This window comes from Rhineura floridana, chromosome 1 (genome assembly GCF_030035675.1).
Source record: "Rhineura floridana isolate rRhiFlo1 chromosome 1, rRhiFlo1.hap2, whole genome shotgun sequence".
Classification (NCBI taxonomy): domain Eukaryota; kingdom Metazoa; phylum Chordata; class Lepidosauria; order Squamata; family Rhineuridae; genus Rhineura; species Rhineura floridana.
The window spans coordinates 45,701,587-45,726,461 of record NC_084480.1 but is presented as its reverse complement, the minus strand read 5'-3'; the positions used below and the strand labels follow the sequence as shown (position 1 = coordinate 45,726,461).

General features: G+C 39.6%; 1 protein-coding gene across 11 annotated transcripts in view; it reads right to left on the bottom strand.

The window, feature by feature from the left end:
* LHFPL2 (LHFPL tetraspan subfamily member 2) overlaps nucleotides 1–24,875 on the bottom strand; it is a 145,877-nt gene that overhangs the window by 67,290 nt on the left and 53,712 nt on the right. The window contains exon 3 of one of the 11 annotated variants that reach the window (XM_061620040.1): nucleotides 14,430–14,497. The exons of 3 other annotated variants lie outside the window; for them this stretch is intronic. The gene's annotated coding sequence lies outside the window, so the exon portion shown is untranslated. Of the gene's footprint in view, nucleotides 1–1,727; nucleotides 1,833–5,674; nucleotides 5,860–5,911; nucleotides 6,017–12,066; nucleotides 12,089–12,351; nucleotides 12,420–14,429; nucleotides 14,498–24,875 lie in introns of those variants that run through there. 7 more of the 11 variants (XM_061620050.1, XM_061620089.1, XM_061620002.1 and 4 more) reach the window with 7 other exon arrangements.

Below are 24,875 nucleotides of genomic sequence, written 5' to 3'. Positions count from 1 at the left end.
ATAATCTCTCCTTCAGTTCAGTTCAAATGATCTCATCACCCATTTCCATTGTGACAGATTAAAGAACATATTTCATACATGCACAGGCAAATGCAGTAACAGTAGCATTGTGCCATTACAGCAATCCTTGATTCTTAAATGTTTTTATGCTATGCTGCCTTCAGAATAAAAGAATTCATTATTCTGACAAATTACACATTTCATTTCTAAACTTATACAGATATAAATTAATTTTTATTCCAATAAAGCTGTACCCAACACTCAAAAAGACCCACAAGGGAGTTAAAGCAGTCTCACCAACTAACTCGATGTGAGCATTGGGGGGGGCAGAGTGAGAATCAGCAAACGTGGCTAAGGAAAAGGGCAATGTTTCTTGGTTAATTACATGAAAGACGCCAGAGACAGAACTTTGTGGGCAAGTTATCTGGCAAAAGAATATTACAAAATCATTCCAAATTCTCTCATAGATTGCTATAACAGAATTTATAACACCAGGCTGTGGTGTGAAGGTACATGACGCTACCACTTTGCTGAAGCTAACCAGGTCTGGGACTAGTCAGTACCTCAATGAGAGACTGCCTAGGAACCACCACATGTATGCCTTTTGGGGTTTCTATGATGAAAGAAAGGCAGAGTATAAATGTACTGAATAAATTTAGAACCAGTTTAGGAAACTACAGACTTTTTGTTCTTGTGCCACAAAGATGATGATTAAACCCAAGACTAAAGACTAATGTATCCAAAGTTTAGTTAATATTTAAGATAATTAATCCTACCCTGATTAGGCACTAATCCAAGTAAAGAATCAGTTCCAATATTAAAGCAGTCACAACTTATCTCTGTATGTAGGAAACTATTCTGCAATAAATTTCCCTTCTCTTAACATGGATTAGAATTTGTACTCCTAAAACCTGTCAGTTAAGTCAAGTTAAATGTCTTTTTTTCTTTTTTACCCTCCTCCAGTTGATCTTGAAACTTCAAATGAATCAAATATTTAAAAATTGGACAATGGACAACACCCACAGCTATTCACAATATTTTCTTAACTGAACAGATTTCTGTTAAAGAGGGAGGAATCATCCAGGACATATCACGAGTGGGTTGTATAGTTATTTATCTATCATTCTATAGCTTTGCATTTTTTTAAAAAAATCAATCAGTTATGCAATTTATCACATCTCTCCCATGGCCAAATATTTATGCTGTAATTTAAAAACTCTAAAAAGAAATCCAAGTACCTCTACAATTATAATAAAGTTAAACCTTTTCCTAACACCCCAGCAATCATTTTAGTACATTCTGCAGAATGTCAAGTTTAATGATGAATATTGTGAAACAAATGCATTTACAACATATTTACAACTATTCTAACTTAATTTAATGAAGCCTTTTCCCACAGCAATGGTTGCCAACATTTTGGGGCCTGAGAACACACTTGGAAATCTGACAAAACTGTCGTGGATATCACAAAACACCCATTTCACAGAAGAGAACCTGATGATGGTCAGAATCCAGCCACCCCAAACAACAGACAAAACATCTATCCCGCTCAAAACAAACAAAAAAGCAAGCAACCTCTCCCCCCAGCAACAAAAATCTCTCCGTTTAAAAAAAGTGACAAGGTCAGAAACCTTGCTGGGCACTGAGGAGGGTTCTGTGGGCATCAAACTTGAGCTATTTTCACACTAGGCATTTGGTGTGCCTATCACTATGCCTCATTCACTCACATGTTACAGGTTCCAGACAATATTAACCTTTTGCAATCCTTCCAAGTGTGTTCACACAGTGCATCGTCTATCTTTTGACTTACTTCAGAAAGTCCAACTATTTCAAGGGTGGAAGAGCAATGCAATCTCAACAGGTGTATATACTTTAGAATTATACTTCCGCCTTTTTTTTTTAAAGGAGTAGTTTTCACACAGACAGTAATGTATCAGGCAGATGAACATAACATAGCGCATGACACATTCATAATAACCTTTGCACTGTGGACATCAATTACCTCATTTTTAAAATCTATCTTTTACTTGGCACTAAACTGCTTTCCTGTTTTTTTAAAAAAATGTGTTAGTGAAGAGCTGCATACATGAAGAGAGTGTTATGATCCTGTGAAACCATAATTCTAAATTTTAAAAAACGTTGCCAGTAGCAATGTACTTTTTTCCCTAATTGAACTTTTCCAATCTGCACGTCTGATCCAAAACAAACAATTTAAGCACTTGGTTTTTTGACATTTCACAGGTAGCAATGGGCAGTCATGCTTAAATGCAGAAAGGTTACAGGGACTGGGTATGTTTAGCCTTAAGAAAATAAGACAGGGAAGCATTAGCAAAGGGACTGAAAATGAATGGCTAATATCATACTGCTATGTCTGTAGTATGATCCCATTTGGAATACTATGCACAGTTCTTGTTGCCCTATCTAAAAAATGACATCATAGACCTGAGAAGAGCACAGGAAACAGTAACTAAATTGATCAAGGGGTTATTAGGGCAACTTCCCTCAAAGCAGTGATGGGACACCTGTGGAGTTCCAGGTGTTGCTGAACTCCCAGCCCCCATGAGCCCCAGCCAGTATGGTCAATGGTCACAGAGGATGGGAGCACTGCAGATGTGTCTGCAGTGCCACAGATTCCCCACCCCTGCCTAAGATGAAAAGTGTCAGTGTCTGGGCCTTTTCAGTTTAGAACAAATTGACTGCATGGTGTAGAAAAACTGGACAGAGAATTTTTTTTGTCCATCTTTCATATTATCAACTTATTAAACCATTAAATTGGTTGGTTGATTCAAGACAAACAAAAGAAAATATTTCTTCATAAAACAAATTGGGTTGGATTCAGATTTAGGCTGCAATCCAACACATACTTACATGGGAGTAAGTCCCATTGAGCCCAATGGAGCTTACTTCTGAGTAGACATGTATTGGATTGCAGTCTAAATTAGTTTAATTTCATTTCCATTGAAATCAATGGGAGTTCACCAGGCCATGATTATTTCCAACTAACTAATCCAAATGCAAGATCCACTGGGATGAGCCAGTTAAGATCTAACAGATCTCTGGCTCAGCCAGCTGAACCCTGCCTCAACCAGGGCAATGCCGACATACATTTCCAACCCTGGTTCAGCCAGAGATACCCCAGCATAAATCCCTCATCCTGGTTCAGCAGGGGCTCAGCTAAAATCAGCTCAGCTGAGGCCAGTGTAAGTCCCAAAAAGGGGACATTCCAGGAAGGGACAGGGGGAGATTTACATGTAATCCAAATCTCTTTCAGCTCACTAACATGACCCAGCAACCCAGTGGAAGTTACACTGGGCAAAAAGGGTGGTATTAAATTCTGTTTTAAAGGCTTGTTTTCCCTCTGCCAGGCTTGGGCTGGCTCAGACAGCAATAGCCTTGCTCTGGAACAGAGTATGGAATAGGGTAAATTATGCTTGCTTAATTAAAGATGGTCTAAATTCCACCCTTTTCCCATAGTTAGGATTGTTTCCAAGTCTAAATCTAACCCATTATTAGCTTTCGTCATATGCTAATGACACACTTCTTTACCATGGCCTTTGACACCTCATATACAGGACCCACTTTATCTTCTGACTGTAAATTGTTTTAGCTAGCTTTAATGTTATATTTTTACATTGTTGTAGCCTGCCCTGGGGGCTTGGGGTGACAGGCAGATTAGAAATCTAGTAAATAATAAAATAAAATATTTATTTACAGTCAACTGACCACAAATACAGAACATAATATTAGATGTTATGAAATACAAGCTATATAATAACATATATAAATGATAATTTATGGAATTTCCTGCCACATGATGAGATTATGGCCTCTGGCTTATATGGCTTTAAATGGGGTTAGAATGCCTCTTAAGACGACTTGGAGATCAAGCAACAAGAGAGCTGTTGCTCACATGTTCTGCTTTTGGGCTTCCCAGAAGCATCTGGCTTGCCACATTTAGAAACAGGATGTTGGGCCAGATGAATCTGATCCAGTAAGACTCTCCTTTAATATCTGCTAAGAAATCTAGTACCTCACTTTTTTAGCTCACACACTTTCAATTATAATACTGTCCATTAAAGAAAATGTGATAAGATGAACTAACCGCTTATACTTATTACATGAATTGGCAGAAAACCAGAGGATGAGTTCATATGTACTTTTACAAATTAATGTATCAAATATATGCATATTATACACATGCACACCCCAATCAAGTAAGTACTCGAGGGGAAAGCATTTATATACAAAAAGGAAGCATTACGGGATTTGAGTTTTTAACTTTATTCTAGTGAATGAGTTATCTTGCTATAAAGAGCAGTTTGCATTTTCAGATATTGTCCCTATTTCTATTTTATAAACTGAATTAACAGTATGCAAAGCACTAACAGTCTGCTTGCCAAAATTATGATGGATCACCTATGCATAACAATCTCAGAAACACAGAATGTGCTCTTAATATGAACACCAAGAAAATTCAAACTTAAAACTTGAGTTATTTATATGTATTCTTGCATTTGTCCAATTACCCCAAGTTCTGTTCTCCGGTATCTTTCCCTGGTAAATCACTGCCCCCATTTAATCCCTATTTTGCTTTTTGGGAAGGTTTTAGGGATGACTTTTTAAAAGCATTGTGTGTGTGTTTCTGTACTAGCTATCCTTCTGTCCCCCACCATAACTATCTATACTGTAAATACTGCTGAATATGTTTGAGATGCTCCTAAACTATAGTTAAGTACAATCAGATTTAATTCCATTAACCTTTTTTAAAAACAAACAAACACTGTAATGCTTAGTTTACTAACACGCTGCTTCTCAAGCCAGTGCAAAATAGGATACTGTGAAGTAAATAAATACAGAGAATGGAGAGCAAGTGGAGAAGAGCCTTCAAGGAAGGTGAAACAGTAGAAAAGGAAGAATTCCTGGTATGAAAACAGGAATTTCCCACATATCCCTCTCTCATTTGAGAAGTGATGCATGATATTTGCTTTGGCCCTGAGATAAGACTACTGAAAATGCTTTATCCAGTGAATTAACCACTAGTGTGTATATGAAATTAAAGGGCAAAACTGCTGTTCAGTGATTTTATTTGGTCATGAAATTCTATCATAGTAAACTTGAGTGGCTGAGTTCCTATAAGTTTGGAAGCAACATGTGGTCAGAAAAAAAAAAGGTAGTGCCTGCAACGTTAAAAATTCCCCTCCTTGTACTCTCCAGGGTTGTCTCAAAAGGAAGGAAAGGAAAAAGGACGCCACTCTCCAGAATAACTGCCGTCTATATTTCTAAAATATGCTGAGATTCACGCCTAGCAGCCAGCCCTAAACCTGAGTCCTCTGGCACTATGTAGCCGCAGGGTCATGGGAAAGAGGTATGCTTTTCCCCTCATCACCTCTTGAAACTCTCCACGCACATATTAGAAATCTGAAGAAACGCTACAAGGCTCCTATTGCAGAAGTATACATGTTAGGATCTGGAGATATATTTTGTTGAATAGTATTATTAAATTATTTGTGAAGCATCTAAAAAAATAGACAAGTGTACAAAACATACAAGGCAGGCTCTGTTTAATAGACTTTAAATGTAATTTGGACTTAACAGTTATGTTGTACAAACAAAACCTCGGCAAATTCAATAGAATCCAACCTAGTTCACAAAAGATCTTAAACATTACTCTTACCTTGGAACATAACTGAACCACATGTTGGATAATTTACTCATAGGAATGCTTTTGCTAAACTTTAGCAAGCAACACTACAGAAAAAAAGAGGCACAACAGACAGAATAATAATAAAAATAATATAGTCCAGAGAACTATTATTATTGGGAAATTGATACATGCGTAAGTTAAATAAATAGAATATAATAAAATCTTTTCCTTTTTAATTTCTAAGACAACCATATAGACTGAGAAGACCTGAATATAAATGCAGCTGGTGTTCCTTGGGCAAGGGAGGAATTGTTATACTTTGTCTTGATTTGCTATGGGAAGCAGCAGCCTTCCAGCTGTACAAATGGCACTCTGGCTGCTCTCCACATAAACATTTCCACCTGGCCTCAGTGGAGTGGGGAAAGGGTGGGAAATGATGTAATTTCCAAAGTACTAGCAGAGTCAATGCCAGGCAACCCATCAATCAGACCTCAGCAAGCCCATACACAAGACCTCTCAAATTACCACTTCACACCAAGAACCTGCTGAAATCATCCCCTTTTAACATCTGCTAATCAGATTGCTCCTTAGAAGCCTGTGACAATTAATTAAATCTGTTATTGCAGGGAGCAATCAGGAAAAAGAGGAGGGATATCACATGTCTACAGCTGGGCATTTAGAAAAACAGATAGGCTGTATCTGAAGCAATGGCTCTCTTTGAATCCAATTACTAAACAGCAAGAATTCATCCTAAATAGAGCTCATAGAATCATAGAATAGAATAGAGTTGGAAGGGGCCTATAAGGCCATCAAGTCCAACCCCTGCTCAATGCAGGAATCCAAATCAAAGCATTCCCGACAGATGTCTGTCCAGCTGGCTGAAAAGTATGAGCCTTGCACTGCTCATCAGGAGCGCCTGCACTACAATCGCCTGGAATGAGTGTAAAGACTTAAAACTCTGGCCAATACAGTTGACAGCTGAGAGGAGAAAAAAATCAATGGTGGCAGCAGCAACAGCATATTCTCTGCATAGTTTAGTGCAGGGGTGGCCACTCTGTGGCTCTCCAGATGCTGCTGAACTACAGCTCCCATCAGTCTCAGCCAACACAGCTCATGGTCAGGGATGATGGGAGCTGTAGTCCAGCAGCATCTGGAGAGCCACAGAGTGGCCACTCCTGGTTTAGTGGATCAGTCTCGTAAAAACAAAAATGGAAACTCCTAAGTATTACTGCAAATTCTATTGGCCAACTCACCAGAATCTGAACATTTTCCAGCAACCCAGTCTGAGCATATACAGAAACTTCAGGGAAGACTAACTTTTCCATGAGTCATCTATGTACAGAAAGGACCCAATCCACACCACAGCTATAGCATGTCCTCACTTGTAGATTACAACTAGGCACTTAGGGTGATATTCAATGCTAGACCTACTCAGAGTAGATCCACTGAAGTTAATGGGCATGACTAACTTAGATTCATTAATTTCAGTGGGTTTACTCTGAGTAGGACGTAGCTGAATACAACCCAATAAATACTAAGGTGCATGGGTCCACAAGAAAAATACCAAAATTCATAGGTACAGTTAGCAGGCTACATTTACTATGATGTAGAATAGCTGTGAATAAAACTAGGGATGGGAGAATATTGTTCTTTCCATATTGTTAAGCACACTGACCTAATTTGTACCTCCTGAACTAATGCACCGATTGGAATGTAACTGTCCTTCAAATTTTGTACTTCTCCAAATGTTACAATAAAGTTATCAGCTCAAAAAATGAACAAAAATGCATTAACGTGTTTTTGGGGATGAAATGCTTTAGAAATGCATATACTGAGATAAAGTAAGAATTTACATAGAATTTTTTATAAAATATTTATTTAATATTATTAAAATATGATTTTAAAAAATTCCAGATTGCTTTAGAAATGGGATGAAACAGGCCTATGAATAAAAATGTGTGAACTTGACACAGACCAGAAACAGATCCATCAGTAAAACACCCACCCACGAGAACATACAGAACCTCTGTGCAGCTACCAAGCAATTAGCCACTTTGTGTCAATGAACCTGCACAGAATCTTTTGGTTGCAGCATGAGACAATCTGAACATTAGTGGACACCAGCAATTAGAAGTCATCTAGGAGTCTACAGGTAGCCTGGAGGCATTCAGAATATGTTTTCCCTCTTCCTTTTTCAGGGCCTGTGCAACAGATGCTATTCTGGCTAGGCAACTCTACCCTTTTAATTTTAATTTTTCTATTTATTTGTTCATGAAACCCTCCTGACCACAACATTCTTCTTTACAAATGCTGCTGTCCAGAATGCTACCAAAGTCAGCAAAATAAAATGGCTACATGCTTATTTCTTAAAACACAATCCGTGATATCCAATGCTGCTGTCCTTATAGAACAGCTTTTAATCCAGTGGAGGCATCTGCCAACATAAGAGGAGGGAAGGCAATTTCCTCCTTGTCCTCATTCCTACTGCAGTCCACTGTTTTAAAGAATTGGGGGACCCTCCAGAACAGCTTTGAAGGTGGCACAGGGACTTATAGTGGCAAGGATGAATCAGGGGGGGAAAACCCTCCTCTCTCCCTTCAGCAGACACATCCATTAGATCAAAAGCCACGGCACAAGCACTGGATTCCATCCTATAAAAACAAGCCCAGTTGATCTTCACTACTAATGTGCCATGATCAATATGTCTGGAGCTCCCAGTTTTACAGCTCCATGCTCTGATTAAAAAGGGAATGCCTCATCCCCTTGTTCCAGTTCAGACAGTGCCTCCTCCTTCTGTGCTTATATGCCTTATCTGGGCAAATGCCCTTACTATGCCATGCATGAGTATTTTCACAATCAGTATTTTCAGTGGAGGGCACAGGAACGTGACTGCTCGCGGCTCCTTGTGTGGCATGCTAAGGGCCAACAGAGTGTCTCTGTGTATCTGATGTGTGCCTGCACCAGTAAAATCTGTGCAAAAACGGTGGCTGAGTGCTTCAGAAAGCAAGGGGAGTAGAACACTTACTTCACCCAGCATCCTGCTTTAGCAGCTGAAGTGGGAGCAGAAGCTGGCACCACAAGTTTGGTGAAGACCAGGCTGTAAAATGACTTAACTGATTAATTAAATAAAGGCAATTTTCAGGAAAGAAAACCAAAGGCCAGTCACCAGAGGACAGACTTAAAAGAACAAGTTGGTATTCAATGGCAGTTTTTCTCAGAGTAGACACACTGAAGTTAATAGACATGACTAAATTTGGTTTGTTAATTTCAATGAGTTTACTCTGAGTAGGATGTAGTTGAATACAACCCATGCTGCTAAAGTAAATTTTTTTTTTAATTCCCTAAGTATATGTATCCCCCTTCTCAACAACCTTTTTCCTACCACATTTATAAGGAATTTAACAGCCTCAGGAAGTGACCTGAAATGCATCCAATCTCCAGGAAGAAAAATGCTTGATCTGGAAAACCAGTTTGATTTCAATAGTTGTTTTCAACCTCTGGAGTATTGAATTTCCTTTTGTTCTTCTCAGCGCTGACTTTTCCCAATAAACAAACAAAACAACATTAACTGTGGGAAAGAATGTGCCTTTATTTAGTGAATGTTTCAAAACTTTAGAAGTGATTAAACTTTAATTTTCAAATGCATTTTATGTGTAAGTGTGCATGCACATTCATATTTTGTCTTGAACTTCTGTTCATAGAATTTTAAAAGTACATACGAAAAGAACATTGAACTGCAGCACTCGTAAACAAAATATAAAAACTCTACATCTTTAACAGCCTGTATAAGTAAAGAGGTTTTCACCTGGCACCAAAAAGATACAACACAAGGCTTTAGCAGCACACAAGCCTCCCTGGGGAAATGAACTGTTAGGTTGAGGGGAGACATCCCTAGTGCTTCTCTCTTCCAGACTAACTGATGATTACTTCATCTGTTGGTAGGAAGGAAGCATCTGGATCCATTCCAGGTGTATTCTCTTTGTCATGTAGAAATTAATCAGGAGGTCCTTAATGAGAAAGTTGATAATGGCAGACAAGCTTTAGCTTGGTCACTATTAGTATTCTTCCCCTGCAATACACAGCTACAAGGGAATGTAGGTGGAACTCTAGGTACTCAGTCCACACAGGACAATTGTGAGGCCCAACAGACCAGGCTAGAAGCTGTTTCAGTGAGCTTGTAAGAACTGTGCCATAACATGTTCCTGTCCCCAGAATTCTTTGCAACACGGAGAGGTTCACTGGCAGATAAGCAGCTGCCCAGAAAACTCTTATGTTGTGGGAATAGGGATGTGCTAGAATTCTGCTCATTTGGGATTTGGTACCAAATTTTCCATTAATTTGATTATTCTCTGTCGTTATAGATTGGATTTTTATGTAGTGATTTTCCATGGGTATTTTTGAGAACTTTTTTTTTTAAAAAAAAACACCTGTCCCTAAAATATTGATATTGAGAATAATAATTTTATCTCTATTTTCTTTCAAAATATAGACTCTTCCTATAACAATTATCAGCATTAATATCATTATTTTTTGCAAGGGAAAAATGGATCGGTAAAAGCAGCAAGTGGACAAAGAACGAACTCGAACTGATACTGCCCTGTTGGGTCAATGGAATGCTTTTGAACTGGCACCACCCAGTGGATCCCATCCCTATATGGATAGCCATATCGATGTCATGAATTAATGAATAAAGTCAATGTGAAATGAAAATCACTACTGAGGAACATTCAAAGCTGGCCCTAGTTCTTGCCCTAGAATATTAAAAAATGTATTCTGGTGAGGGTATAAGCAATGGGATTCTTTATTACACATGTGATGGGTATGTGAAAAGGTTGTAGTATTTTAGGGACAGTTTTTTAGATGTGATACTGTATTACATCTGTACAACCAGAACCCAAATTAGGATTATATATATACAGAGAAGAAAAATCTCTTCTATGTATGTTCTTAAAAGGGTCAAATTCATGGAGGATAATGCCATCAATGGGTACTAGTTATGGTGGCTATATTACCTTTAATATCAGAGGCTGTATGTTTCTGAATGCTAGTCGCTGGGGACAAAGAGAAGGAGAAGCTCATGTCCTGCTTCTGGACGTCCCACAGACATCTGGTTGGTCACTGTGGGAAACAAGATGGTGACTAGACAGTCTCATCCAGCAGGGCTCTTATTGTTCTTAAGGGACTCTTATTGTTCCTTCTTACTACAGATTGAATGGAAATGGGCCACCATTGGAAAACTTCATTGTTACTCAATGTAGAACTGGTATGCAAGGATCTAGTACTTGGTCCTCTCTTAAAAAACAACTCACCAAAGCAGGCTATCAAGGGTGGGGGACCAAACAAGATCCTTTTCTGAAATGTTTATCAATGAACTAATGTGACAGACTCCCATCATCTCAGCTATCATTTCGGAAGGACGCTCTTACCTATCTAATGGCTCCACATCATGCCATCCTTTTTTTCCCCAACAGCTGGGACTATTACACCTTTGGTTTATAGAATTCTTTGTAAATGGATTTGCTTATTATGTTTTAACATCATAAGGCAATACAGCTATTTGAAAAGGTTTTTTTAAGAAAACAAATAATTTTTATTTAATTAAAAAAACCTTTCAGTGATGCATAGCAAATGTTTTAAATAAGATCCAGTATTGGTCCATTTATCACTCATGCAATATTCATGGTTCTGGCTACACAGTGAAGAGGTATTTTGCTTTTGTTTTTTTAAAGAAATGCTGCACTGATTTATTGTTGGTAATTAAGCACTAATTTTCTGCAGGATACAAGATGCTGATCTCATCTCTCACAACACAGCTTGAAATATACTCTGGAGAGAGTAGGGTGCTCAAAATATTAGAGTTATAAGCTACAAAGTTTGGATAAAGTCCAATAATGAGATCACCCTGCTCTGCATTGCTCAGGTCACTCCTTTCCAAATAGTGAAATGTTTGTTCTTGCAACATGAGATATGTGAGTTTTAAAATATATGTATTTTCAAAGAACAGTAAGAATAAGAAACAAGAAATCAACGAACTCCACTACTAAAATAATAATAAAATGTACATCAGACAAGAGGAAATGAACAAACAAGTTACCAAAGCCATTATTATGCTTTTCCTTCAAAAGAGGAATCTGATTCTAACCACACCCACTTTGAAGTAACTGCCATTAAAATCAATGCAACTTACTTCCAAGTAAACATGCTTAGGATCAGTGTTAATGTTTCACATTTCTCACTTCCAATTGCAAACAACAATATTGCCAAGAACTCCTCAAACTTTGTAATTGTTATAAGGTCATTGCAATGTTATACAGTCGCTTGCTTTCAGGTAATTGTCACTGTCTGTTCTTTTAGCATCTCCCTCTGAAGTCATTCCTCTACATTCCACCCACCACCACCAAATGGTGTGTATATACGCTTACCAATTTAGGATTACACTTCATCTGATTAAGTAGACTGTGTGGTACATAAAAACTTATGCCATAATAAATTGTTTAGGCCTTCCTCGAGACTGTTGCTATTCTGCAGGTGGAACTCAATAACAGACCAGCAAATTCAGGTTGTGCAATTAAAGTGAATTTTGTAGTCTTGCAAACCTGAATCCAAAAAAAGAAAAAAACCAGACCTTTTGTGGTAAATAAAGTGATAGAAAAATGCATGTGAAACCATGGGATAAAAATTATTAGACACAGTGTCATACTGCTTACCTGCAAACAAATCAGGATGAATGCTTGATAAACAGGGCATCTGGAAGTAACCTCAGTCTTAAAGGTGTCACAAGACTCACTGTTGTTATACGGTTGGTCACCTTGCTAATCTCAGTGACAGGAGAATTTAATTTGTGTCAAATTAAAGTTGTATTCACTAATATTCTTATCACATTTATTTCATTTTAGTTCGACCCTTCACTGTCCTAGACCTGAGGTTCTGTCTGCACCAGTTGGTTCCCCCAAGATCCTCCCAGCACATTCTGGAAATGTTAGGGTAGTCCACATGTACAGCTGGATGGAGTCACTGCTAAAGTCTCCACCTGTGGGTTTCCATTTGTTCATACATTGTTAATGCCAGTATATGAGCAACAACGTTATCCCAATGTAGGGAGTAAAGATGCACTGAGACTTCCTAATACAACCTCTGCTAGGGGTTATGGATTTGGGGAATTCTTGAAGCATTGTCGTTACCCAGAAAGCACAGTCCTATCGCTGATACCTGACTGGAACTGGGCTATCCATCAATTCCAATGAGCACAACTGCCCATTCTTTTAAGAGCCAATCACAAAAAATGCATACACATCTTTCTTTCAGAAGTAAAGTCAACCTCCAGAAGCTGACTTATACCGAGCCAAAACTTTGCTCCATCTAACTCAATATTGCCTCCTCTGACTGGCAGTTGCTCTCTAAGGATTTCAGATAGGGAATGTTACCAAGCCCTATGTGGAGAAACCAAGGATTGAATCTGGGACCTTTTGCACGCAAAGCATGTGTTCTATCACCAAGCCATGGTTCTTTGCCTAATCTTTATCCAGAACCATTCCCAGTTTAAAAGAAACTTTATTTTAACTTTTTATTTATTTTAACTTTTTAAATTTTGTTTCCTAATCTTCAGGTAAAAATCAGACCAGATCAGCTAACATAATTACACAATAAAAACAATACATACATAAAATTGATATAAAACAGTAGCAGAAGAAATATTGTTATACTCCAGATTAAAACCAGATATAAAATTCAGCATCCCAGAAAGCTTGAGCAAAAAAATATTTTTCATCCAGTCATGAAAAGATATCAGGATGGCATCAGGCTAGCCTCCATGGGGAAAGTATTTTGAAGTTCCAGCAACGCCATCAAGAAAGCCTTACTTGGAATCATCCCTTCTGCAGGTATATTACTACTGGATTAACTCTAAGTACAGATCTACTTGCAACAAATGCACCAGCCTGCCATTTCAAGCAGCATACTACTATATTTGCAGTTTCCCTAAAGGTAGGGCAAATTTAAATAAAATTCTGAAATTGCTCAGTTGTCCTGATACACAGCTAACAAAATTGCTACTGATTTGTCAGAAGAAAAATGGGAAAGGGGAGGGATCTTGAGATGAAATCCTGACATATGTGATTCTAGAGCCAGTCAGAGTGTCAGAAGATAATTGGGGAGCCCTGACTTAAAATCACAGCTCAGACTTGAAGGTCATCGGGTGACCTTGGACCAATCAATATATCTCAGTCTAAACCTAATTCACAAGGTGACTGTGGGGATAAAATGGGGGTGCTGAGAACCACGTTTGCTGCCCTGAACCCTCTTGGGGGAAAAGCATGTAATAAACATGCAATAAAACAAACAAAGTAATCACGAAGTAGCCAGGCAAAATAAGCAAGCTATCTAAGTAAATACCTTTAGTGTGGAGATGGAAGCCACCCTGCAAATTCATCATTAAAAATATAATAAAAGAGAAAGGATAGAACAATGATCAAGAAGAAGGGCTGTGAAAGGCCTCTGCTAAGACCAATCACAGCCTTCTGCTATTTCCTGCACACTTGCCTGGCTAAGCAACTTCAAACTTCTCATTTGGATACATGGGAACAAAATGTTTCAGTCAGAATTAAAAAATGGAATATTATTGCAGTTTTCAGTAAAGAAACTTAACATTCACCTAAAGTCTTCTATAATGCAAACATTATTCGTCTGAGTTCTAATTATATGACAGACTATTTCTCCTAAGGCCATTTCCCAAGTTAAGCTCAGACCTATTCAGCACACAAAAAACTACCCCCTGCATTTTACTCACCTGTCCTGTAAATCAGAGTATTTCTTTCTGGTAAAATTTTGGCATCACTTAGAAAATGCAGGATATACCTGGCAAATATAATATAAGTGCAATATAAAAAATAGGCATAGCAGTTAAGAAAGCATTCAATTCCAGTTTCAAATTTCACAGTGTATGCTGCAAAATTTTAAAAATTTCATTAGCACAACACGTTTACTTCATTGAAAAATCAACATTCTGGAAGTTTCACAGCACATGTGACAACTCAACACATTAAACATTACATTTTTAGTTCCTCCTTTTAAAGAACTTGATTTTAATAAGAAGATTTTCCATACAACCTATATCTGTAGTTAAAGAACTAACAGCCCAGTCCTGAGCACATGGGATCAATCTTAAAAATCCACATTGTGGGGCAAGAAAGATCACGATGCCTGATTGCACCCTTAGGCATGGGGTACAAGGGAGGGCAACAGCATTGCCTCAGGCACAGTGGTATTGGCCCAAGGATAGGAAATTGGCAGGGCTGGGCTAGAACTGTATTTTCTTTGTTATTCATGTGCATGCTGTTGTATTTCTTCTAACAGTAATAACAAAAGATGGCTATTTTAATATACACATACAAACTGAAAATACAAAATGTTCTTCGCTTAGACTGAAAATTCATAGGTCTCTTAGTTTAGACTTTCACATTTAACCTTTTACAACAAGTCAGTGAATATCAACAATATAGAGAGGTAGCATCGGACTAGGACCTAGGAGACCAGGGTTCAAATCCTGATTCAGCCATGAAGCTTGCTGGGTGACCTTGGGCCAGTCACAGTCTCTCAGCCTAACCTATCTCACAGGGTTGTTGTGAGAATAAAATGGAGAATGGGGAAAACATATACACCACCTTGAGGTCCTTGGAGGAAAGGTGGGATATAAATGTAATAAATAAATAAATAAAATAAATAGAGGTGTTGGATTAACACATTTTTCTATTAATTTTCTTTAATTGTAAAAATAAACAAGTGACATACAATGGGAAAAGGTCCATCTCCTTATCATATCTCTCATTTGCTTCCACACTGTGTACTACAGTTTGCTTTGCTTACTGGCCAGTACAAAATAAAAGAGTGCCATTATGTTAAAACTTGAGACATGGCAATCCATCTTACAAAACAAGCAAGGAAATCCCACACGCTACACAAAAGTTTACATTGGATAAGGAGCCATTTGCATGGGCAAATCATTTCACAACTCAGCATATGCTTCATATTGTATTCAGGGGAACAAAAGCAACACTCAGCTTCCATGTTTATAGGAAACATCTGTCTGAAAATTTTACCTAGGTACCTCAGACTAAACATATTCTTTTCAACTACCAAGAGGTATGGCAAGACAACTGATATACTTAACAAACAAGGAAATAGCACTGAACTTTCTGTAACCTTTGCAGAATGAGGCTACCATGAAAAATAATACAAAAGCAATCTAACAAATGCTATCTTTAAATATCCTAATTTGAACATGCAATACAAAAGCACATATTTCATATATCGCATGAAATTTACAGAGGATTGCAGCAAAAACTATACATAGGTATATACTGTGGTAAATCTAAGCTCTTCCCGCCAGGGGACTCAAACCAGGGAATCTGGCAGCAGGGACCAGTGTCTTATTCTCAGTGCCACTGGGACATATCTCAGGCAGAGGGGATGATTGGTCTGGTCTTTCCTGCTCTGTAGCCTAGCCCAAATAATAGTACTGTAAAAGATACTGCAGGACCAGATGATCTGGGGAGCCAACAGGGATCTAGCTGGCTGTATATAGTTGCTGCCCTTAGTTTTTGTTCCTTAGTCTAAGTAACTTGCTACTAACAGTACATTTACAAACTTCTCTGCCTTGCCATGCCTCCATTTTCCTAAACTGCTGCCTTTTGGAACCCATGAGGCTGTCAGAAAACATAACCTAGTCTACCTTAATGTTCTCAACTATACATGAAAACTGTATTAGGCAAAGCCATTGGTTAGACTGCAAACATTCAGTAAGACAGTCCATCTGCCCCCTTATCCAGACAGTTAAATTTTGTTTTACTGTACGGATATTTTTTTTTAGGTGAACCCTCCTTGTTTTTTTAGATCACTTTACTAAGTGCAAGTTGTAGGTATAAAGTCTCACACTGCCTGCCTGCCTCGTTATAAAGAGGTACTTGATCCATTTAGTAATCAAATGTAGCTGGACAGTCCTTCATATCCTCTAGGAAATAAAAAATAATTAAAACTTTAACCACACAAATGTGGCAGCTTTAAATTACATTCAGCATATCATAGGAGGGCTTCAGTATGATTACATAGGCAATTTTTAAAAACAGGGATATGTTTTTAAATATACTGGGCACATATTTTAAAAGATATCCAGCCCTGCTTAAATGCTGAGATGCATGGGACTGAAAGATGCTTAACTCTGGCTGGATCATGCCCAGTCTGGTGGAGTGGGGTCAGTGATATATAACTTATTTTTTCCTATAACTGACGAAGCACTACTATACTTTTTAAAGTCAACTGTGATCTCAAGTACAAAAGAAAAATGGGGTTATTGGCAAAAACTGAAGGCCTTTCATACATCTCAATTACATAATGTTGTGACTAGATTTAACAAACGAAAGCATCTTAGGGCCTGATCACATTCTGGGTTAAAGTGGATCTGGTGCTTTTTGCAGATCCTTTTAATTTGGACCGTTTGCATGATGTTTTTGTCAATGCAAGTGCATTCAGCTGCTGTTGCCTTAAATCCGGATTAAATCAATGCAATAAAAATCTGAAATCGGTTTGAAAATCCGCACATGCTTTGATGCCAATCTGCTGTGTGTGTTTTCTTCTCCGCTGTTTTCAGCTGCACGGGTTGTTCACCTCCCTTTCTCCATCCCCCTACACTGTCTATGGACATCATTTTGTTTCCTGCTGCTGACTAACAAACTTCCAGTCGCTCTAGCCTTCCTTTCCCCCACTTTCCCCGCAGCAAGTTCCCTCCCTCGGTCATTTAAACCAGCTATATGCTCCGTTTACTCACTATTTTACTTTATGAGCCAGGCGGGGGCAGTGAGGGAAGAGAAGGGGCACTCTCCCCTGCGCCTCTCTCTGCCAGGGGGAGGAGGAGCAGCTACTTCGCTCAGCGCCAGTTTGTGGGGAAGAGTCCAGGCGGGTATTAGGGCCAGTGCTCGGGACACAGGCAGGCGAGCAGCCCCTCACCCCCTCCCCTTCAAGGCAGCGGCAAGCAGTCCTGCCAGCCAGCGAAGGCTGCCTACAGCCAGCGTGAAAGCCCAAGGAGGAGGGAAGAGATGCAGCCCAGAGAGAGGACTTGCCATGGGATGCACCAGGGCAGCCCTGCTTGGTTTTCTGGAGGGGAAGGAGAGAGGGGTCAACCCGACCTCCCCATCTAACACTTTCCAACCGGGACACAGCCCAGGGAAAGCTCCTGCAGAAGCCCTGTTGCAACTAAGGTCTCGTTCACAAAGAGCTGGTGTGCGCACAAACACACAAATATACACACTGTGCACTATAAACATTTCATTCCGTATTCACAAAAAAGGGCTTTGTCTAGAGGAAATGAAACTGACAACAGAAAAAAAGTAATTTGGTGTCAGTTGCACCCCCCCACTGTCTCCCGGCTTAGTGTGAGATTGATAGAAAAACCCACCCCTTCTTGATTAGCAATGGGGATGTTCCAGAGGGAGTTAACATTTAAATGGGGGGGCAGGGCCACAAGGAAACAGCGATACTAATAAAGGCGAAGGTGTGTGAACAAGACAGCAAATTGGAAGGTAGGGAGGACGGACATGTGTGAACCGTGGAACTCTATCGCAAAGGGGAAAAGCTTCAAATTCAATATGGATTTTAGCTCCCATGTGAACCTGGCCTTATTCTGCTTTCCCCTTTAACATTTCTGCATCTAGAGAACCTTCCTTGATTTTCACAGTCCTCTGAATATGATGAACAGAGAGTTCCACCCCTTCCCCAAATTGCTTCTCTGAACAAAACCTACAAAAATGGTAATTCTCCAATGCCATTCTGAGAAATTGGAGGTGGTTTTTGCCGCTGTTTTGAAGGAGTTAACATTGCACTCATTTTTGTAGATGGAGAAATATCCAACCACAGGGAAAGTGGGAATGTTAACTGTGGTTCAGAGTTCACCACAAAGAATCTTTTCTTTGCTTTTTAATTTTTTGTCAATTTAGGATCACTGTAGAACCTAGAATGTTTAAATACTGCTACAGTCTATCCAGTATTTTCACCAAAAACATACAGTCTGTTCTTCTTGTAATAAAATAAACAGAACCTGTATGGTTTCATTGGCTCTTTGTCATCAGCTTTAGAAAGGTGGTAAAGATAAATACTCTTGTTCAAAAGCTGAGGCAGAGCATTCTGCCAAGCTAAATCTTATTCTCTGAAATGGATTTGTTTGGCCATTTTGTCTAGTTAAGTATTCCAGATGAGAAAACACTATTTTCCTCAGTTTTATTCTTCTATCTATCCCATTGTTCCATAAAGTCTGACAGTTTATCTTAGAGAAGAAATCACATATGCCCACAATATTAATGTAAATACATGACATACAATGAAAATAATCAGCTTATTTCATACTCTTTTAGCGAGTTTATCTTCAAAGACAAGATTTACTGGGTACTTGTAAACCTTCCTAGGTAACAATTTCTTCAAAGTACAGAGCTTGTTTTCGTAGGCTTATTCTACCAAGCTCAGAACAACCTTGAGTCTTTTTTATGAAGTACACTCTGATCGCGACCTTGGTCTTCTGTATCTTTAAAAGTTGTGCAGGGGGAAGGGAGAATTCCACCTTGTGGTTTTTCTCATTACAGTGTTGCAAGAACACCTGCACTTGCCTGACTTTCTCTTCTCCTAAAGATACAGGATCAGTCTCAGGCCAGAAACCTGGCAACCCTGCTCCCATGTGAAGGAAAAGAGTATGGGACAGACATGAGCCCAAGATGTGTGTGCATGAAACCAAGGGGTAGCCAACATGGTACCCTCTAGATGTTGTTGGGACTCCCAACTCCCAATGGTCAAGGTTGAGGGGACCTGCAGTCCAGCAACATCTTGAGGGCACCACATTGGCTACCCCTGAACTAAACCATGGCTTATCATTACATGCAACCATGATAAATGTACCAATCACTTAGGGCAGTCCTGCACAACTGGTGATCCTCCAAGTTCAATGTAGCCTGCCAGCTAAGGCTGGTAGCTTGTTGTTGTTGTTGTTATGTGCTTTCAAGTCATAAACCACCCTGTTCAGATCTTGTAAGTTCAGATCTGTGGCTTCCTTTATGGAATCAATCCATCTCTTGTTTGGCCTTCATCTTTTTCTACTCCCTTCTGTTTCTCCCAGCATTATTGTCTTTTCTAGTGAATCATGTCTTCTCATGATGTGTCCAAAGTATGATAACCTCAGTTTCATCATTTTAGCTTCTAGTGATAGTTCTGGTTTAATTTGTTCTAACTGGTAGCTTACAGGCTCTAGATCAGGAGTGGGAAATTATTTGGCCCTCTGGGCCAGGCTTAACAGGTGGGTGTGGCAATATATTTGTCAATCACATGCTGTCACTCTGACATCACATGACTGATAGGTGGGTTGCCCCACCTTGCAAAGCCTGCCCTGCACCACTGCTATCAAGCTCTGTAATTAAAGCTTGAAAAGCAGTGGCAGCTTAGAAAGCCCACCCCATGCTGATCTTTCCAAAGCAAGCAGATGGGGTTTTTTTCCTCCATCATTGTGCAACAGGACAGTCCCTGCTAGAGCCAATGCCTGCTTCCAGACATTGGTCTGGCAGGGACTGTTCCATCATGCAGCGATGAAGAAACAAGTGCTTATCTTAACAGCACTCTTTGAGCAGTCTCTCCCCCCACTTTAAAGATTGCTGCTTGAAGACAGCATCCACACGAGGACTGTCTTAAAGCATTTTGCAGTACTGTTTGCAGCAGTCTCCCCGCCCAATTACAGATCACACTTTAAAGGGGTGGGGGAGACTGCTTGAAACAGCACTTGCTTGGATTGCTCTCTCTTTGCATCAGCCGATGCAGGGGGAGAACCTGCTTAGCATGAGTTCAAATAACAGAAGTGGATGGCATCCAAAGTAACAGGGTCAGGAAGGGGGGGGAGAACCCCAGGATGTCGAAAGGAAAAGACGTGGTAATGAAATTCCAAATGATTTATTAAAAATATCAAGAAAAACTGCCCAACGCATTTCGGCAAGACAATCACTGCCTTCGTCAGGGGCTAAAACACATAAACATGAAACATAATCAATAACTAAACTGAAACAAATAACTACATACAGTATATAACTAAACCACAAACCGGGATGGGGAAAACAAACAGATTACTCACATACCGAATGTAGAAATTCTGTATAAAACTATCCAATAATCAAAAAATGTCACTATGACAAATAAACTGTGACTCTACACATGAAAATAAATCAAGTAGCTGCCCCAAGTTGTATGTAGGTCAGACTTGCAGAGCTCTGAAAGTAAGGTAAGGTGAACATTTAGGTAACATTAGGCATCAAAGATCAGGCGCTCCCCTTGTTGAACATTTTGTCAATTGTGGACATTCCCTTGCAGATTTTAAGTTCTGGGCTTTAGAAAAAATTCATATGCAAAATACACAAAACAAATGAGGAATGAACTTGCATGGATCCTGGAACTCGGCACGCTTGTTCCAGGTGGTCTGAATGAAAGTCTGGAATTGTGAGTTTTGATATTTGGAGACGATCCCTTATACACAGCTGCGATGAATCACAGCCAATTTACGGAGACTCTTTACGAAGGGCAGTATAAATTTGGACGTTTTTCCGTGATGATCACCACTCGATTCATTTTCATGTGTAGAGTCACAGTTTATTTGTCATAGCGACATTTTCTGATTATTGGATAGTTTTATACAGAATTTCTACATTCAGTACATGAGTAATCTGTTTGTTTTCCCCATCCCAGTTTGTGGTTTAGTTATATACTGTATGTAGTTATTTGTTTCAGTTTAGTTATTGATTATGTTTCATGTTTATGTGTTTTAGACCCTGACGAAGGCAGTGACTGTCTTGCCGAAATGCGTTGGGCAGTTTCTCTTGATATTTTTAATAAATCCTTTGGAATTTCATTACCACGTCTTTTCCTTTCGACATCCTGGGGTTCTCCCCCCCTCCTTCCTGACCCTAGCATGAGCTCAGGCATGTTCCCTGCTGGCAACAGGATCACTCAGGAAAGGCAGGAACAAACTCTGCCCTCCCACCCATCAGCTGATGTCACTAGTGGGCTTGGATGAAATGGCCTCGTGGGCCAAAATGGGCCCCTTGGGAAGGCATGCTTGCTCTAGAATCTGGTGGTTCCCCACCCTAGATTTAGATAAACTTTCTATATTTGCTCCCTACTTAGGACAGCAAAAATGCAAATTTGGCAAGCATCTGACTAGATGGCTGCACTGGGTTTGGTTGTTCAAGCAGCGATATGTATGGGGTACCATTTTCCCCTTGTAAAGACATTCTCTGCAAGTAAGAAATAGCACTTCAGGGAGAAATTATCTAATCAGCCTGCTCCTTGTTTGGCTAGTTTTCTATTTGCAGGCAAAACAAAGCAACATTCAAATAGTGAATCCGTATCTGCTGACTGTATTGTGCATCTGTTAACCAAGCCTTAACTTAATGCTCCATGGGAAAAGCAAGTGACTATTAAAAAGCCTGTTCTAATTGTTCATCTAGCTGCATTTCCATAGCTAAGTATACTTTCATTTATTTTTCAAATTTATACCCCTTCCTTAGTTATGTTCCATTTTATTCTCCCAACAACCTTGTGAGACAAGTTAGGGGGAAACCGCATGAATAACCTATTGAGCATTATTCATGGCCAATGAGCATTACTCATGGCCAGGATCAAAACTAGGTCTCCACAGGCCAAGTCCAACACTCTAACCCAGAAATAGCCAACATGGTGCCCTCCAGATAGTGAATGTACTACAGTTACCATCATCCCTGACAACTGGTCTTGCTGGCTGAGAGTCTAGATGGGAGTTGGAATCCAGCACATTTGGAGGGTGCTGTTTTAACCACTATACCATATTGGCTCTTAGATTTTGCCTAATATAAAAATTGAAAACTGTTTTAGAAAGTAATAAAAATAACAAACAGGAGTACATTAGCTTCCATATATTTTATGCATAGATTTGCCCGAGACAGAGACCTCTAGCAGAATCTGCAGTTTTCTGCAGACATATAAACAAATCAGTTATAGTCGCTATAATGCAGGCTTTCTGCTCCTGATTTCTTCACCACATCCATACAAGATATAATACCTCAACCACAAGAGACCTGTTTTAAGGAAAGCTTCACTTATGTACAAATTCATATACCTTGCTATTCCAACAGTGTGAATCCCATACGTGTCTACTCAGAAGCAAGTCCCATCAAGTTCAATGGGTCTTCCTTCCAGGCGAGTAGGGATAGGGTTACAAGCTAAACACAATTTCTGTATAACCTTTTACATCCCTTCCATTTTCACAAATGATATTAACAGTTTTCCCTCAGAAAGATTCTAATCTTTTAACTGAAAAAGGATCCCATGATGGTATTTCTTTTTTAAAAAGAACTTGAGAAGAATAAAGGGGGGGGGCAAGAGAGTTACTTTAACCTAGTCTCCAGAAGCACCCAAAAGAGGCGGACTCCTCCACAGAATCGTTGTGGGTGGTGATACCATGCCCCAGGAGGGACTTAATACTGGGAACGATCTATCGTCCCCCTGATCAAAATGCTCAGGGAGACCTGGAGATGAGATATGAAATTGAGGAAGCATCCAAACTAGGAAATGTGGTAGTAATGGGTGACTTCAACTACCCGGACATAGACTGGCTGCATATGTGTTCTAGTCATGACAAAGAAGCAAAGTTTCTAGATATTCTAAATGACTATTCCCTAGACCAGTTGGTCATGGAACCGACCAGAGGGACGGCAACCCTGGACTTAATCCTCAGTGGGGACCGGGACCTCGTGCGAGATGTAAGTGTTGTTGAACCGATTGGGAGCAGTGACCACAGTGCTATTAAATTAAACATACATGTAACTGGCCAATTGCCAAGAAAATCCAACACGGTCACATTTGACTTCAAAAGAGGAAACTTCACAAAAATGAGGGGATTGGTAAAAAGAAAGCTGAAAAACAAAGTCCAGAGGGTCACATCACTCGAAAATGCTTGGAAGTTGTTTAAAAACACTATATTAGAAGCTCAACTGGAGTGCATACCGCAGATCAGAAAAGGTACCGCCAGGGCCAAGAAGATGCCAGCATGGTTAACGAGCAAAGTCAAGGAAGCTCTTAGAGGCAAAAAGTCTTCCTTCAAAAAATGGAAGTCTTGTCCGAATGAAGAAAATAAAAAAGAACACAAACTCTGGCAAAAGAAATGCAAGAAGACAATAAGGGATGCTAAAAAAGAATTTGAGGAACACATTGCTAAGAACATAAAAACCAACAACAAAAAATTCTATAAATACATTCAAAGCAGGAGACCATCTAGGGAGACGATTGGACCCTTGGATGATAAGGGAGTCAAAGGTGTACTAAAGAACAATAAGGAGATTGCAGAGAAGCTAAATGAATTCTTTGCATCTGTCTTCACAGTGGAAGATATAGGGCAGATCCCTGAACCTGAACTAACATTTGCAGGAAGGGATTTTGAGGAACTGAGACAAATAGTGGTAACGAGAGAGGAAGTTCTAAGCTTAATGGACAATATAAAAACTGACAAATCACCGGGCCCGGATGGCATCCACCCGAGAGTTCTCAAAGAACTCAAAGGTGAAATTGCTGATCTGCTAACTAAAATATGTAACTTGTCCCTTGGGTCCTCCTCCGTGCCTGAGGACTGGAAAGTGGCAAATGTAACGCCAATCTTCAAAAAGGGATCCAGAGGGGATCCCGGAAATTACAGGCCAGTTAGCTTAACTTCTGTCCCTGGGAAACTGGTAGAAAGTATTATTAAAGCTAGATTAACTAAGCACAAAGAAGAACAAGCCTTGCTGAAGCAGAGCCAGCATGGCTTCTGCAAGGGAAAGTCCTGTCTCAGTAACCTATTAGAATTCTTTGAGAGTGTCAACAAGCATATAGATAGAGGTGATCCAGTGGACATAGTGTACTTAGACTTTCAAAAAGCGTTTGACAAGGTACCTCACCAAAGGCTTCTGAGGAAGCTTAGCAGTCATGGAATAAGAGGAGAGGTCCTCTTGTGGATAAGGAATTGGTTAAGAAGCAGAAAACAGAGAGTAGGAATAAACGGACAGTTCTCCCAATGGAGGGCTGTAGAAAGTGGAGTCCCTCAAGGATCGGTATTGGGACCTGTACTTTTCAACTTGTTCATTAATGACCTAGAATTAGGAGTGAGCAGTGAAGTGGCCAAGTTTGCTGATGACACTAAATTGTTCAGGGT